Genomic DNA, 5,272 nt, shown 5'->3' with positions numbered 1-5,272 from the left:
AAATGTCTCTCAAGTAATGAAGGACACATATCATATGTTCATAGAAGGATCTTGCATTAATTAGTTCAGGTGCTCAGAGAAACAGATACCAAAAAGGCATTAAGTGTGCAAGTTTTTTAGTAGGAGATATGCCTGTGTGAAAGAAAAGAGGGAGGGGGCTACGTAAGGCTGGGCAGCTGGGTGGGGCTTGGAGAGCCGTCAGATCACATGTAAGTCTGACACTGGGTGAAAAGTAGAGGGAGAAGATAGTAATGGACATTTCCTAGATTGCCAAGCAGCCTAAGGAAAATTCAGTTTGGCAATGCAATGTGGTTCTTCAAGCCAAAGTCAGCTATCAGGAAGGTCTTAGGTTTTCCAGGGAGAGGTTGGCCTCAGTATCTCCCCATACTCATTCAAGGGCTGTGAGCAGCTGTGGGAGGTGTGTCCTCAGCTCAGAGGACGTGATAGATCTCCAAAGGCATCCTGGGCCTGGGTAAATTCTACTCCCTGAAGGAGGAGGCCTGTGAGGCACAGTGTCGAGGCCGCAGAGACGCTGCTCAAGAAACTGAAAAACTGGTATGAAATTCAATCCTTGAAGGAAAATGAACCAAATGTAAATAGCTGTACAAAAATAGAAAAAAAAATCAGTGTTCTAGATTACAGGTTAAGGTAGACTAGGTTGTGAAAGTAAATCAACCCTGACATGTAAAGGCTTAAGACAATAGTGCGTTTCTGTTGCTCACAAGGCAGTGTAGTGATAGGAAACTTGGGAGTGGGCGTGAGAAAATGTCCTGCTTCACAAAGACAAGGGGAAGGCACTTAACAGAAACTCTTTTCTCTTTAATACGTAGCTTCCAAGTTTGCCCTGGGGTGAGGGTTGTGGTCACTGCCCCAGTTAGCTGAAAGAGAAAAAGTGTGGAGAGATATATGGGAGGTCAAGGCCTTGAAATGGCATATTTGCTCCACTCACTTTCCACTGGTTAAAACCCTGTCACTGAGCCCAATCAGTTACAAAGTCGTCCGGAAATACACTTTAGTTGTGTGAGCCCAGGAGAAGAGGAGCACGGACCTTGGTATACATCTTGAAAATGATCAGCTATCAGAATTTGTGGCATTGAGTAAAAAATTCCAAAAGATTGGTTAAAATTTTCAATTTTTATCCAGCTGTTTGGCACTATGCAAGTACAGAAAATAGTCATTAACTAATAATAATGTTGTTAGGATTAAAGTTACCTACAATATCTGAATATAGATTTTTAAAATTAAGCAAGCACTAAGGGGATTATTACAATTTCATGCTTCATAATTATATAATTACCCCCAAGTTTTACAAATAGAAAAATTCAATTAAGTATTCTAGAAATAGAATTACAGATGGTCCAAATGAAAATGCATGGAGGTAGATAAATGTGACATGTTGAATCAGTCTTATAAATAAATTCCTCTTCAGTTTTGTTTTACAGGTTTTTAAAAGTGTATTTTCAGGCTCATCTCTCTCTTTTCCTCTCCCTTTTTTATTCTCTTCATTCTAGGTGTGTATGCATTTATAGGATTGTAATAAGAAAATTATAGGGGACTAAAAGAGTACAAATTAGATTTTTAGTGGCAAAATGGTAAAAAAAAAATTAGAAATAAAATGAGGACTTATTATCAGTAATACTAATTTTTTGTAGAAAAACAGTATTAATCACATCTGGACAAGTCTGAAAATTCACAGTCTGCCTTGCCGTGTGCTTCTCCTTAGTTTCTACTCCATCCTTGCCCTACTGTGTACAATGTGTGTTCTGCCACCTGTAGACAGTCCCACTTTTTCCCATACAGCTCTGAAACCCAGCCTAACATTTATTAGTGTGGCCCATATTTCCAGGACAACTTAGTTCCGAAGGCCAAATATATTACTTGAGAAATCTGCAAGTTCCTCAAACCCTCTAAACCTTAATTTCTTTATGCATCAAATAGGAATGACAATACCTCCTCATAAAGTTGCTGTGAGAAATAAATGAGGTAATTTAGGCTTAGTGGTTATCGCAAACCTGATGTATGATTACTGTTCAATCATGTTATAAATTGTTACTATTTTTACTATTAGTATTACTATCATACACACACACACACACACACACACACACACACACACACACATATATATTACATATGTATATTTTAAAACTTCTCTTCAACTACTTAGTGGTATCCTCCAGAAAATAGTTCTCAATTTAGGCTGAAATGTTTGAAAATTTAATTGACCACTTAGTGTTTCATCAACATTATCAAATGCAGGTCCCTAAATAACTCTGTAGGAGATAGGTCCCTCCTTTTAGTTTTTGGGGAGGTTTTAGGTTTCATAGAGACCTCCTAGGTTTTTGTCCTATGACCCATGAAAGCCAGTTGGTACCTGTTTTCCCACTTCATTTTTGTGAAACTCTTTCTGGAGGCCAGACCGAGTCCATGCATTTCTTTATTTTACCTCTGGCTCCAACCATCAACCCTGCGCCTTCCTGTCAGACCAGGCATCTCAGCAAGGACAGCCAGTGGACTGGACTTACTAAGGCCTGCGACCTAAGAACCCTCCTTGGGTCACTTGCTCTACCTTCAGATTGTGCTGGTTATTACCCCCATGTCTTCCATGCTGCTTAGTCTCCCTTTACATTTTCATGAGAGATGCAACAGTATAAAATTAGATTATTTGTATCTGGTGTAAGTGATATTGTATTAGCATGATCATTATTTTTTTTCTGGGGTAATTTCTTTCTATATTTTGTTATAAAAATATATATACCAGATTTAGCAACCTCTCATCTATTAGATGTGTGCCATGGAATTTGGAATACAAAGAACTTCAGTTGTACAGAAATAGGGCATTAGAGAGATGGGAGCAGGACCGAGGCTTTCACTGATTCTGTTTTTTTTTTTTTTAATAATATCTTCATTGTTGAAAGTATTGCAGATGTCCCCTTTTCCTCCCCATTGACCTGTTGTAAGCCCAACCTGTCAACCCCAGGCCTTCACCACACTATTTTCTGTGTCCATGGGCTATACATATATGTATATAAGTTATTTGGTTAATCTTTTCCCACCCACCCACCTTCCCATCCCCACTGTCCTGATTCTTATGTTACACTGCACTGCACAGCTCTTCTTCCCCCCATCAGCAGCATTCTCTTAATTTTTGCAATTTAGGATTTAAAAGCAAAATCAGGTTCTGTTCCCAACTCTGTTGCCCTCTAGCCATTTGGTATAGTGGGTCAGGGAACGCTACAAAGCCAATGCCTGGTTCTTCTCCTGGAAATGATGTAATTCCACATCAAACACTTGAGTGTAATGGAAATCCTGGGGGTGCCTGGAAAACCACCTCATCTCCAGGATCATCATTTAGGAACACGTGAGGTGACAACAGTCCTTTTATAGACTTCCTTCTAAACATTAAGTAAAGAAAACTGAAAGACAAAGGTCCTATTATGTAATCCTGGGTAACTCATTATACTTAAGCAAATGGGAACACTAATCTCAAAGAATAATAAAAATTGTTGAGGTGTGGACAATTTAGGAACTAGAGACTCTTAAAATGGATCTGGCCTTGACTATTTTCAAAGGGTCAGTGCAGAATCATGCAAATGGGGAATGCTATATTTTTATTTACTTATTTAAATCTATCTTTATGGTTGAAAGTATTACAGATGTCCTATTTTCTTCCTCATTGACACCCCCTCAAAATCCTCCAGGCCTTCACCACACTATTGTCAGTGTCCATCGGTTATTCAAATATGCATATAAATTCTTTGGTTAATCTCTTCCTACTCCCAAACCCTCCCTGCCTTCCCTCTGAGATTCGCCAGTCTGTTCCTTGCTTCTATGTCTCTGGATCTATTTTGTTCATCAGCTTATTTTGTTCATTAGATTCCACATATAAGTGAGATCATGCGATACTTGTCCTTCTCTGACAGGCTTATTTCTCTTAGCATAATATTTTTAGAATTTAATAATTATGTCAAGAACTAAAAGGCACAGGTTCAACTACTTAAAAATATTCCTTTATCTAGAAGCATTTGTCCATATAATTCCAAAGCTAGCCAAGTTCATATTTTAGCTACCTAAGGAATAACTTTGATTCTCAACTTACTGCATTCAATTTGACTTAATTTTTATAAAATTTACTTTGGAGAAAAACCAGCAAGAACAAAGTTCTATATTCACTGATTTTTTTTTTTTTTTTTTAGTCTAAATGCGTTTTATTTTTAGACAACCTATATGGCATGTTTTTTCTTAAAAACAATGCCTCTGCTCCAGATAAATCAAGGTCAAAATAAAGAGCTCAGGATACCATTAGTCCTGTTTGTCTAATCCTGATATGTGGATGAGTGAAAAGCAGCAGCCAGTTGTGATGAAACATTTTTCCATTTCTGAACCATCCTTACAGAAAGACATATATGGGTCACACCATCCTGACAGTGGTCCAGCAGAACAATGATGCCATCTGGACTCATGTCACCAGCACAGAACTGGCAGTTTGTAATTAGCAAGGATGTGCTTGATTTGTTCTGCAGCCCCTGTCATAAAAGATTTTACTCTTGCAGGTCTCTGTTCTTCAGGTTTCCCTTTGGTTGATTTCATGTCATCTTTGATGTGCTTCCTGTAGGCTTTTTCTGTGAAGCTGGTTTCCTGCAAATGATGGTTCATGACAATATCCACACCAGTGATGACTGTGCTTTTGGTACCTTTGCCCTTGGGGCCTCCAGTGGAGGCATTTCCGCTAATAAGCAAGTCACCATGCTACCCTGTGTCCTACTGGCCATCTTTGCCTCTGCCTCCAGGCACAGCCAGTCTGCGATCTCTCAGATCTTATAGATGTCAGAGAACATCGCGTCATGGCTGATGAGGTCCCAGTAGATGATCCTGATGGCAGCTGGAAGGAGAAAACAGCAGGGTTGGCTCCTCAGGAACCCTGTGCTTATGTGGTACAGTTGGAGCAGTGCCCAGGGGAAGCAGCGAGTGGGCAGAAAGTTTCCTTGATTTTTTGAGTTGTGTAAATTTTACCCTTGGAAAAATAAGGCAATAGTTTTTTTAAAATATGTCTTTATTGATTTCAGAGAGAGAGAGAGAGAGAGAGAGAGAGAGAGAGAGAGAAACATCAGTGATGAGAGAATCATTGATCAACTGCCTCCTGCATGCCCCCTACTGGGGATTGAGCCCACAGCTTGGGCATGTGCCCTGACCGGGAATCGAACCTTGATCTCCTGGATCCTAGGCCGATGTCCAACTGATGAGCCATGCTGGCTGGGTGAGGTAGTATTTT

At 39.5% G+C, this 5,272-nt stretch overlaps 1 pseudogene; it reads right to left on the bottom strand.

Moving 5' to 3' along the window:
• Window positions 1-4,302: 4,302 nt before the first annotated feature.
• Window positions 4,303-4,865, bottom strand: LOC107532012 (translationally-controlled tumor protein-like; annotated as a pseudogene).
• Window positions 4,866-5,272: the final 407 nt, after the last annotated feature.

Source organism: Miniopterus natalensis, chromosome 1 (genome assembly GCF_054644295.1).
Source record: "Miniopterus natalensis isolate mMinNat1 chromosome 1, mMinNat1.hap1, whole genome shotgun sequence".
NCBI classification, from domain to species: Eukaryota; Metazoa; Chordata; class Mammalia; order Chiroptera; family Miniopteridae; genus Miniopterus; species Miniopterus natalensis.
This window is presented reverse-complemented; position numbering and strand designations above follow the sequence as displayed.